The 13,376-nt window shown below is 37.0% G+C and overlaps 1 protein-coding gene across 3 annotated transcripts in view; it reads right to left on the bottom strand.

The window, feature by feature from the left end:
• The window catches only part of LOC132147446 (trinucleotide repeat-containing gene 6C protein-like), a 62,915-nt gene extending 55,314 nt beyond the window's left edge, over positions 1-7,601 (bottom strand). For all 3 annotated transcript variants that reach the window (XM_059557078.1, XM_059557077.1, XM_059557075.1), the window contains exon 1: positions 7,022-7,601. The gene's annotated coding sequence lies outside the window, so the exon portion shown is untranslated. The remainder of the gene's footprint in view (positions 1-7,021) is intronic.
• Between the last annotated feature and the right edge of the window lie 5,775 nt (positions 7,602-13,376).

Here is a 13,376-nt window from a genome sequence, read left to right on the forward strand (position 1 = left end):
TTTTATAGAAACAATTGTCAGTCAGCGAGCATGCACCGAATGACAGAACTTTAGCGATGACTCGTCTGAGCGCCTCTGATTGGCCATTGCATTCATTAACTCAACAGAATCGTGTGTGATTGGTTATAACGCGCAACACTGTAAAAGAAATATGATTTACATACCGATTTTGTCATACGATTTTGTGACGCATAAATTTACTTGTATCATTAATAACGATTAAACTATGTGACAATTTCATTAATGTTTATTCAAACACAATAGTACAAAATTTATTACTGGCCATTTTTTGAACATGTATATAAAATTATTCTCATTATCAGTACATAATTATCATGTCTCAGTCTATACTGACCTTTGCTTTACCTTTGTGTGAATAACCGTTGATGACCAGGGGAATAATAAATGCGTTAAGTACACATCCCACAACATAACTGTCTTCGTTGTTGGCCAAATATGTATTTATAAGTAATGCAGTCCAAGTCACAGTCAGTGTGACGTACTGTAGGAAAGAGCGGTGGGTGGAGGAAGGGAGGGGGATGAGCGAGTTGAAGAGACAGTGGAGATGCGGTGGTAGGGGGTGGGGGTACTAGACGCTCTCTGGGCACAGAGCCAAAAAATGTCAACGCTGCAAGACAAACAAGAGAGCCGTGAGCCCTCGGGAACCCACTGGCTAGCAACAGCAGCCTACAGAGGCAGAAATCTTCAGTCCCTCCATCCGACACAATCACGCATTAGAAACCCATAACTTCCAAGCCATTTGAGAAGACCAGACTTGACATGCCCGTAAACCTCTGGATAACACGAAAATCTCCTTTAGTCACCCAGCCACACTCAACAAATAACAGACAAAAGATGAGGTGATAGAACCTTTAGAGTCTGATTTTATTTCCGCAGGCGACTAAACAGCGGTGAAAATGTGGCGTGAAATCCTGTTTTATAAATTCCAGACCATAGGCCGGCACCGTTTTAATTCAGGAGAAGAAAACTTACCAGCCTGCATGCCAATGAAAAACAGCGAAAGGTGATTTTTCATATGTTCAGTTCCTGGCGGGCAAACAGCCGCTAAAAATAGCTTTTCGCTGGACTGACTCGCCGTCATAGCAGTCCGATGACTTTCATCTTCCTGCAAAGTCACTAGTGAAAACACTTTCACAAGCTCTGCTGACAATTTATTGCCCTAATAGATCACACAAATGCCTGCCATAAAGACCCTTGTCATTATACTCAAATCACGTAGGTCTTTAAAGCGATTGCACATTTGTCTCAATAAAATGCAAAACTTCCAACAGTTCAGCACGCATATGGACTTAGCATAAGAGGCAACTCATTTAATGGAGGCTAAATTCAGAGTGATCAGTTCTGAAGTTATTAGTGATGCATGGGGGGGTGGGGGGATTTCAAGTGAATTTTAAGGGGGGAAAATTGTCATGTAAAATTTACAAAAATATTATATATATATATATATATATATCCTTCATTCTTTCAGTCTCCGGAGAGCTTGAGCTTGAAACATTACAGCTCACCCAAAATTACTCACCCCTCATGTCCTTCCAAACCTGTATGACTTTTTTTTTTTTTAAGGTTTTTGGAAGACAAAAAAAAAGTATTCAATGAAAATCAATGCGACTTTCTACAAAATACCTAAACAAAATGTTAACTACCACTCAGAAATAGTCTCAGCCTCAGACTTGCCAACTGACCGCCCACAATACATTCACTGACCATATGATGCATACTGCACACAAAAATTTCATTCATCAAAAAAGCATCTCCTAGTAGAAAATAAATATATTAAAACAAATGTCACGCTATACTACAAATACATGTACATATATATGTACTAAATAAAAAATCCCTGCAACTGTAGCTAAAGTCTGCTAAATTGGAACAAATAATGTTGTGCTTAAAACACTTTAATTGAGCAGAAGCTGAGCTGAAGTCCAACTAAAGATATGGCTACTGAAGTATATTTGATTGTGTTAAATTGCAAGTATACTTCGGTACACTTTAACCATTGCATTTAAAAACTGATATTATTCAAAGATCATACAATCTTCAATAGTGACATTAAAACACATTTTAGGCTTAATATTAAGAAATATGCATTGTGCACAAATAGTACTACAAATAAAGTTTAATTATAATTTTTATATCAGCAGTAAAGGCTTTTGCATTGTTTAATTTTTATTTCAAATAAGAAAAAAAAAATTATTTTGCACAAAAAAAAAAACAGTTTGCACAAATATATTAAGCAGCACAACTGTTTTCAGCCTTGATAATTAAGAACTATTTCTTGAGCATCAAATCAGCTTAGAATGAAATGACACTCAAACTGGAGTAATTGCTGCTGAAAATTAGGCCTAATCACAAGAATAAATTACAATTTTAAATATATGAACATACAAAACAGTTATTTTAAAATTATAAAAAATATTTCACAATATTACTGTTTTTACTGTATTTCTAATCAAATAATTGCAACCTTGGTAAGTTTTTGTAAGCACAATATATTTTAAGGCAAGCAACCATATCTAGCTTTATTTTCTGCCTGTGAAATAATCAATATTAACCACTTTTTTTGGGGGGGGGGGGGGGCACTTATCGCCAAGTCTAAAGACATTTGAACAGTTCAGGGAGACTTTTATCATGACTTATTCTGAATAAGATTTATCTGAGCTGAGCTATTATTGTGGTTTCCATCCCTTTCAGAATTACCCACCCCAAGACACCACAAACTGTGGGTCGCTTTTCATGTCGGTCAGAGGGTCTCTTCCTGTCTAAGTAGGCGTTTCTTGATCTGAATAAGCCACAAATACTGAAAAACTGAATACAGATGAATGTGGACTTTCCTGGAGTTTCTGGAGGGACTAAAACCTCTCAGGTTTTATTTAAATTTTAGAATTTGGTATAAACATTCAAAATTAATCAACGTCATTTTGGGCTTAGAATAACATGAGGGTGAGTAAATGACTGAATTTTCATATCTCTTTAAGACCTACTGAAAGGCTTGATGGGCAGGAAGGGCTATACACCTTTACAGTAACTGAGGGCTGCCATTTTGCATGTAACAAAGCAGGTGAAAAGTGGTAATCTACGTATAAAACATGCCACTCTAAAAGGTTAATGAATTCAGAGAACTGCTACAGTCAGTCCCAGAGAGGCAAACTCGCCTTTGAAAGACTCATCTGAACGGCCTTTTGGCCTGCAGTTTTCAACCAATCAGTGAAACTCATGCCAAAAACACATCCTGAAGGTTCAAAAACTCAACCTCCTTAAATCAGACCTGCATAAATAGAGAAAAAGCACACAAAACACTATTTTAAAAATCCTATTGCTTTTCATGTGTAAATAAAGCCTCAAGAGACTTAGTAATCTGAATTCTACAGGCTTATGTGATAAAGGTATCAAAGGCAGATATTTGCATCAGTGTTAGGGTATCTATGAGCAAGTCCAATGAAGGTCAGCGGGACACAGATCCAGTCACAATCTCCCTACTACTTCTAAAACAGGTTCTGCGCAATCTCCTTGTTCAATATTCACGTTGTCTGAATTGATATGACATCCTTAACTTTACCAGAGCAGACAGAACTTCCTGGTTCGGCAAGGGGCAGGGCAGTACTGAAACACTGCCTAAACTGTTAGCCAATCATAGCGCACTGGGACAGCTAACCAATCACATCACATTTAGTTTTTCAGAAGGCGAGCTTTCATCAAACCTGGAACTGATCGAGCTGTTTGTGCCAGGCTGGGGAGAAAGGTATTGTAATAATGTAAATTACGTGGAAAAATAATGCGTTTTTCGAACCACCAAGCATGAGAGCATGTTCTAGTACACCCTCAAAACAAAAACTTTGGTAAAAAAGCATAATAGGACCACTTTAAAGTCAAAGCTTGACAAGACACCAAGATGTCTCAAAGACAGTAAAAACCAAAAAGTACTTAGCATAACAGACAAAAGACCTCAGGTTCAATAATGCTTAAAAATAGTTTCAAGATGGCTCAGAAGGAAATGTGGGAATTAACAGGACATAATCATTCAGCCATAAACTGCAGTGATTCCTTAAGCATTACTAGTTTCATACCAGTGACTGTGAGTAGCTCAGATGGGAGTCTTTATTCTGAATTTGAAGAGAAATGCTAAACGGGAAACATGTGCCAACAGAGAAATGTGGCATATCACCACCAAGTGTAGAAAATAGCAATAGCAAATAGCAACAAACTTGGAAATGTAATATGTGTACACTGGGAAATGTAGCACACACAGTGATTGAAGAAAGAGAAGAAGAAAACGACAGCTGCTCGCAGAATTTTCACAGAATCTTGAGTTTATTTGTTTGAAGAACTTGCCATGTTTTTATTTTAGCAAAACATTTACATTTACATTACATTTATTCATTTAGCAGACGCTTTTATCCAAAGCGACTTACAGATGAGGACAGTGGAAGCAATCAAAAACAAAAAAAAGAGCAATGATATATAAGTGCTATAACAAGTCTCAGTCAGGTTAACACAGTGCACCTAGCATGGGATTTTAAATAATATAAAATAAAGAAAACAGATAGAATAAAAAAAGAATAGAGCAAGCTAGTGTTAGAGGTCTTTACACATACAGACACACACATACAACTGCATAATTAATGAAAAGAAAATAGAATATAAAAAGATTAGAAAGGTAGTTAGATTTTTTTAAAGAAGAGATTTAGAATAGTGAGTGTTAAAGTTAGAGGGTAAAATAAAGATGGAAGAGATGGGTTTTAAGCCGATTCTTGAAGATGGCTAAGGACTCAGCTGCTCGGATTGAGTTGGGGAGGTCATTCCACCAGGAGGGAACATTAAATTTAAAAGTCCGTAAAAGTGACTTTGTGCTTCTTTGGGATGGCACAATCAAGCGACGTTCACTTGCAGAACGCAAGCTTCTAGAGGGCACATAAGTCTGAAGTAACAAATTTAGGTAAATAGGTGCAGAGCCAGTGGTAGTTTTGTAGGCAAACATCAATGCCTTGAATTTATACGAGCAGCTATTGGAAGCCAGTGCAAATTGATAAACAGAGGTGTGACGTGTATTCTTTTTGGCTCATTAAAAATTAATCTTGCTGCCGCGTTCTGAATTAATTGTAAAGGTTTGATAGAATTGGCTGGAAGACCTGCCAAGAGGGCATTGCAATAGTCCAGCTTGAGCTTGGACAGAACAAGAGCTTGAACAAGGAGTTGTGCAGCACGTTCCGAAAGAAAGGGCTTGATCTTCTTGATGTTGAATAAAGCAAATCTGCAGGATTGGACAGTTTTAGCAATGTGGTCTGAGAAAGTCAGCTGATCATCAATCATAACTCCAAGGCTTCTAGCTGTTTTTGAAGGAGTTATGGTTGATGTGCCTAACTTGATGGTGAAATTGTTTATAACATTTACGACAGTACGTTAATTCAAATTATTATTTTTTTTTTTTACAGAAACCAGTTAACAGGTCTAACCATTGAAATGAGAAGCAATCCATGGGTTTATCTGTGGCAACTATGGTCTTGCTCAAAATGCCACAGTTACTATACAGGAAACGAGTTTCATAAGGGAATCACAAACCAGACACAGCAACAATGATTCCACTTCAATAACCAACAGCTACACACACGACCAAACATGAAGCCACATGGTGCAAATACCAAGCCACAGTAATGCTGGTTAGGCTTCATAAGAACAAGCTGAGAGGGGCAGTGTGACCTAAGCTTTATGGTAATCTGAGCATTAAGTGGCCTCGTTTTGTCTGACCCTTTTCACTCTTGGAGAACACACAGCTCTTTTCAAAGGTCTGGCTCTGACAGGAGGGCCCCTGACCCTGTGAGGGGAGCCCAAACTCTCCCTGCCAAATTAGCAACTGCACCGCATGAACAGCCAAGGGGACGTTTGACATCGGTGCTGTCCTCAGACACCAAGCATGTAAGCATTATCCTGCACTACCAAGAAGACCTATTCAACGCCCTTACGAAAATGTGCAACGGTAACAATGGTGTGCATCTAAATATCAGTTACCGTTACTACAACAAAACTGTAGTAATTTGGCATTGCCAAACACTGTTCATAAGAAAATAAACACTGACAGAATCATTCTGACAGCTTACGTGGTTGGAATCATACTTTTTATGAATTAACTACAATTTCACAGTAATACAAAGATAATAACTGACATCTGATCTGAAAACTATTACCAATTTTAGTCAACATACAGTTACTCTCAATTGCTATAAACAAATATATATATATGAGAAATCATGTAAACAGTATTTTGTCAAAACTAAAGTAAAATTGTTTTGAGGGATCTGAATGTCTTATTCAAGGGTAAATAACAGAGCATAGAGCACACAGTGCATGAAAGTAACCAAAAATAAAAGCAAACCATGGCGCAATATCTCTAATTCAACCCCCATGGAAATATAAACACAGATAATCAAATATAAACAACCACAGAGGTTGTTTCTGTATGGTTCATCGCCCAGGGTTAGAGTCGAAGCTGTAACATAACAATATTTCAAAAACAGGTGAGGTGTCTCAATGGGAGACCACATTTTTGAGCATTAAAACGACGTGACGGGACTCCCAACAAACACACAGGATTTATGTACACAACACACCATTCGGGCGACAAACTCCGGCGTTAACTAAACGCTTCAAATCACTATTTTCTCACACTGTATGACTCTTAAATACGACTGGACTCCGATAAGAAAGCTTATCTCTCGTCTGTTTAGAAAATGGGCCAATGTTTATGTTTGGGGGAGTAAACATTTGCACACGTAAGCTATTCCAAGCCATCAAAACAAAACAGAAAGCACATGTTATTAAATCAACCTGCGAGCGTTTAAACAGTTTATGCCTGGTGACTGAAATAATCCTTCGCAATGTCGCTGGTCGTCACAAACAAAATAGCACAAAAGAAAATACTAAAATGACGCATTGTCACCCTATACTAAAATGATCACACCCTGCCCTCTGAAACATTATAACTGTTCTTAAAAATGCATCCTCTTACCTTTATTTCGCACACGTAGCACCCGCGGTCTGCTGTTCAGATGCGACGCATAGGCTGCACGGTGACGGAGGATGTAGTCGATCCCCGTCCTGATACAGAGCAGATATTACTCAGTCGCAGTCAGACACTGAGCTGCAATGGCGAGCCCGACTTTCCAGTTGAGGAATTCGCCTCTCAATCTGCAGCGGAATTTATCCAGAGAGGGGGGGGGTCTAAAACTCCAATGCAAATAGTGAAAGGGACATTAAACCACAGTTGTGCACGTCAGCAAGCAAGCCTAAGGTTGATCAGCTGCTGTAACATCTCGGCGATCCTTAGGAGACGCTACACACGCGCATAGACACCCACACAGACGCGCGCGCACTGGCAGTTTGAGCTTCTGGATGCTTTTGGGTGTACATAAAGTGCGTAAAGGGAGTATTTCAGCATGCCTTTAGTTCGTTAATACGTATGTAAACGAGTCCACACGAGTAAATGTCCCGACGCTCAGTAAGGAACCATCCATTTAAAGTGATTCTGCACTGACGTGAAGCGGTCACTGGGTTCTCGTTTGTGGCGCTCGCGCAGCCATTTTGTTGAAACTGACAACAGCGTCTCAAGCCTCAAGTGGAGTAAAACAGGAAGTTCCCTCATTCCCCAGCGGCACGCCACGTGACTTCAACTAACAAACAATGCAACCCCTCTGTTAAAATATCGCTCCACCTTTGTTGTTGCTATGACAACGAGGGTCGAGAAACCCCCCTCCCTCCCCGCGACGACGCACTCTGACGTAGCCTACGCGTAAAAGCAAATGAATAGACAATCATTTATTGCATTCCCAATTTATTTACCCCTCGCAGACATGGAAAGTGGCAGAGACTTACAGCTTTGTTCTCTTGTTCTTGGTTTATTGGGCTGCTAGACACATCTTGACTTGAGTTATATTCTCCATGGCTCACCAGCTCCATGTTAAAGGCACAGCTAGAAGCAAACAAGCGTTTATTTGCATTGCAAGCACATTTTTTCTCTTACAGATCAAAAATCAATTGCTGCTTTAAACATAGTTATTTGCAGAGTTTGATCATTGTTACATATATTGCACAAAATATTGTGCAAACGATTGTAGATGGATCATATCACATAATTTCACATCCAGGCACTCACAGATTTTAGTATTTAAAAAGCTTTTTACTATGTACTTACACTATTTTATATGTAATTCTCTGTATGAGAATGTGTATTTAAACACCACTTTATGTATATATAAATATATATATATATATATATATATATATATATATATATATATATATATATATATATATATATATATATATTATCATAAATAAGTAAGTGAAAACATGGACTATTTTAACAGTTTATCTGCAACCCAGCTGTCTTTACATCTCGGAAAGACTGATATATTGTCTGCTGAAAATTAATGGTTTAGAATTTTTTATTTTCCCAAAAAGCTGTTGTAACCATAACCATTGTGTACACACAATTGGTTATAGTTTTTTTTTTTTTCATAAATCCTTATGTTTTTACACAAATGTGTTAACTTACCCCAACACTGGTCTTCTCTACTAATTTATCCTTTCTTTTATAAAGTTTTAAATGAGGATACGTTTCTTACACAAATGCATCAATTCACTTCAGAAGACCTTCATTAACCTGGAGCTGTGTGGAGAACTTTTTATGATGGATGGATGCACTTTTTTGAGCTTTAAAATATTCTGGGTAGAGCCATTTTAAAGCTTGGAAGAGCCAAGACATTTTAATAGAACTCCAAATGTACATTTAAAGAAAGTCATATACATCTTGGTTGATTTGAGTGTGAATCATGGGGTAATTTAAATTTTTGGGTGAACTATCCCTTTAAAGAAGCTGTTCATAGAGCTGTATGATTCCACAATTTGGGACACATCACAAAGTGTTATCAAGTATGACTTTTATAGTGTAACTTTTCAGTCTATTTTATGCCGCAATATTCATTTAAATTTTTTTGCTATGCAAGTATGGTCTCCACCCAAATTTATGAGTGCATTTTTAACAATGCAATGCTGGTCTCCCTTTGTCCCGCTCCTTATAGCTTCATCACAGCATGTATCGAGGAAGACAAATATGATCAGAGAGCTGGCCAAACATTTCACTGAGCAATAAGCCAAAATCCGACCTCACTAAAGACTCATCTCTCTCGCTCTCATTAGCATTCATCCACCCAGTGACAGCCAGAGCGCTTCTGTTGGCCAGATGAATATGGGGGGATGGCTGCATCACTTTAGGTAGTTAAAAGACAAGGGCTTGCCGATAAAGACATGCTGACAGGCCTTCAAGCGGCCAATTAAATAACAATCCACCCTAATGTCATCAGCATATGGATTACTGCTGAGATATGTAATGCAGAGGCAGTAGAGAAACGTGATTACTGAGTGCATTTAATGATGAAGTATGTATAAAGGGCATAAAAGCTCAGCTTGGCAGGGAGAGCTAATCACAGCTCATGGCAATTAATCTTGCTTGTCGTAATAATTTAGATCCATTATTCTCCACGTCACCTTTTCAGTGTAGAAGCAGCATCACAGAGTTGCAAAATGGGCAACCCAGACTCACCCAGACAATGAAAAGTGTATCGAGTCTCGTCTTCGTGAGCAAGTTAAGACAATAATATAATAAACTTTAGTGTGTGCATGTATTGGGAATGTGTGTTGATTTACAGTCCGATGACATGGGTGCCAAAATTATGGGCAAGACAACTCTAGACTGGATTAATTTCCCTTGAGACCTTTGTAATGGATAAGGCCAGGAGATGGAGCCGGACCAGGCATCTTAGGCAGCATCACAAATCACAATGTCAAAGTGAAATGTAGAAATTAGTACATTCTCTGACATAACGGTCACATTCAAGAGTAATATTGGTAAATCATGTCCAAAGAAGCCACATAAACGATACAAAACAATGGTGACAAGTCATTTATAAATTTATTAACCATAATCAAGTCAACATGCAATATGCATGGAATTTGTGTTATTTTAGTACCATTTATAGTGTTTTGGCATTTATTTTGAATGATCTTCTATATTTAATTTTAGCTATAATAATTAATGTTCACAGCCTTTTTATATTTTTTGTTTTCTTTTTCATTTCAGTTTTAGTAATTTTAGTATTTTCAATGTGTATTTCAATTAGTTGCCAATGAATGCAACATTTCTAATTTTCATTAAGGTTTATTTGATTTGATCTCATATTTCAATTAATGAAAATTATTTTTTATAGTTTTAGAGATTAAGTTCTGCACATTCCCTAAACCTTGTGTGTTTGTTGATTATATTTTTTTATAATTTAAATATGCTATACAGTAAACGTTTAGTACTTTCAGCTCCGTTTAGCATATTTTACCATGTTTACATTCATTTTGTGTTATTACACAGATAAAATACTAATTATTATATATAAAAAAATACAGGCTGTTCTCCTAAATCACCATAGAAAGGGTAAAAAAATAAAATTAAAAAAACTCCACAAATTCCATTTGTACCTGTCCTAAACAGTTCAGCTAACAAATTATCCATCTCAGTTCTTCAGCTTATATGTGAATGTTTATTTTAGGCCCACCGCACTGGTTGGGCTTTACTTGTGTTATAATCACACACGCTTGTTGAACAAGCATTAGACCTCTGTGGTCTCCATGGCATTAGGGGAGCAGTGTAGAGAGGTTAATCAGATTTACAGCACACATAACCATAATTGGCTGCCTTTATAAATTCAAATGAGCAATTAACTAAAAGCAGTCTGTGTTGCACTTTCTTTGAAAACCTATGAATGTGCTGCTGGAATAGTTTTGAGAAGACCATAGAGGCATTCAGAGCTTCCTCTAAAACCTCTGAACAGACTTACCTACAGATCTTTAGAATACTTAATTCTGATTGGTCCATTGTGGCATTCAGCAATCTCAGATATTTTTTTAATTCACCATGGATTCATGACAATAGCAGTGCTATATTAGACCAGTCATTGTAGTAACTGAAACTGGCCCTACTTTCATGTCTCTAGTAAAAAACCTCAATCTGGTCTCATTTTATACATCACTTTAGTTATTAGCTGTAATAACAATGACCTCAGAGGACTTCAGCATTAATATTACTGTAATATTGCAAAAGTGTTCATTTTATTTCTCGGCTGATTGTTTTGAATAATGTAAAATGTTAAAATGTTTAAGATCATTTTATTTTGCATTAATGCCTGACTGACTATACTATTCCTTAAAACAAAGAATATGCTATTAGACTATTTATACTCATACACTGTGAATTTTTAATCTTTCTCTGCAGTGAAGTGGCAAAGCAGATCAATATAGGCTTTAAAATCAGATTCTAGGATGCATTTAGTTTCTTTAAAAGGTAGAACCATCAGCACTCAAAACAAATCTGTTCATATTAACCAAATCTAATTTGGTCCTAGTTCATAAACGACAGAAGCAAACCCTCCAGTCACATTCATCAATATAATGATGAAGAGCCCTGCCAATAGCACATGATAGAGAAAACACCTCAGTCTTGCATTGACATGAGCTGCAGTGACAGCTGTCATGCTGTGTTTATAAAACATACATGTGTCAAGGGAAGCTTCATTCAGATACATGTAGCTTGATGCTATGTTTCCATGAGACTGGAGTCTGCCATAAGAGCAAGTTGTCTGAAATCAGCACAAGCTTTCAGGCTTTCAGCATGGAAACAGTGTACAAAGAGAGCAGAGACTAATCACAACAGCTTTTCAAACATACCAAGAATCAGAGTCGAAATTAAATCTTTGAATTCAGTTGCTGAAGTATGCACTGTCATACTTGAAATGTTGATGGAGCCTTTGTTCAGCAATGGGAACAATTTGTTATTTTGACCGCATAATTCCTCAGCCTTTTTTCACCATTATCTCATTATTCAGTTGTTTTTATGCACAACAGAAGATGAGTTCTTTGAGCTCGAAAGGCAGATGATACACAGAGAAAGAGCATGACCTTAGCTCTTTCTGTTCAATACTCTCACATAGTAAAAGTGGAGGGGGGCATCCTTTTCGCCATTTCGTATTCATTACACTTTATTGATGGAGATGGATAGGATAGTGTGTATATTGTAACGTGATGCATAGACAGACATCCTGGGATATACAGTGGGGGCCCAATTTTTTCTAATTACATGCAACATGCCATTACAAATGATACAATATTTAGCCTAACAATTAGAGTAAGAAGCTTAACTTAAATGTTTTCATGAATTTCATAATGCCTTAGTATTTGGTCTGTCCCTCTTTTGATTTACTAACTGATGATAATATTGTTTTCAATTGAGATTTGAGAATGACCCACAAAACATTTTGTGCTTCAATGGGATCAAAAACATAATTTCAAGTCACAGTAATCTAGAGCCACATAATCATTGTCAAATGTTAAAATGAACGGTTTATTTTAAGGTCTATTATTTTTATTTAAAATGTTCATGTTTAGATCACTTAAAGATTTTCAACTTTTCGACCATATATGTTTATAATAGTTACATTTTAATTTAGAACAGCAAAATTTGTGTTTCTGATAAAGAACAGTGTTTTCATTTATGTGAAAAGTAAAATAAATACAATTTATAGAGGAGACCCACAGGGTTTTGTTTTAGGACCTTTGCTGTTTTCAAGTAACCTTTATTAAGCATATGATACATTTTCATGCATTTCATGAACCCCACTTTAACTGATCTAAAGTGACCTAAAATATTGTAAATTGATCTTGTTTGTGGGGGCAAAGTAAACTTGTGTAATTATTGTGGTTAATAAATAAATTAATCCATTAAAACACTATAACCAGTAACAAAGGATACACTCAAACAACTCACCCCATTCAAATGGAAACACACATTATTACATAGTTTCTAACAGAAAGAAGCAGAGGGCTGGGTGTAGGTTAGTAATGAGCTAGTCTTGCGTAGCCAGACCTTCAGACTGAAGGTCTGGAATTCATGGCAGTTTTCTTTGGCCAAGACCCACCCATGAGGCCGTTTGACTGACACGTCAAACAACCAATCACAGTTTGTTTCATTCAGCAACACATTTCGGGATGTGCAAATGTCGCCACAATAACAGACCGATGTGTAAAACTCTCTGAAGTATTTTAAAGATTATATGCCACCAAATTTAAATATTTCACATACTTTTGAAAACCTAGAGTTTAGTTGATCCTGATAAGCGCTCGTCGTTACAGTTGTAAATGGCTTTTTTCTTTTGTGAGGGTCTTTTGGCAGCACGTCATCTTTGTTTTCAGGTGTAATGTTAAAGTGCTTGACACACACGTCTCCTGGAAATCCTGTAGAATTCAACCAATCTGATGACGAC

The sequence above is a fragment of the Carassius carassius genome, chromosome 1, assembly GCF_963082965.1.
Source record: "Carassius carassius chromosome 1, fCarCar2.1, whole genome shotgun sequence".
In the NCBI taxonomy this organism is placed as follows: Eukaryota; Metazoa; Chordata; class Actinopteri; order Cypriniformes; family Cyprinidae; genus Carassius; species Carassius carassius.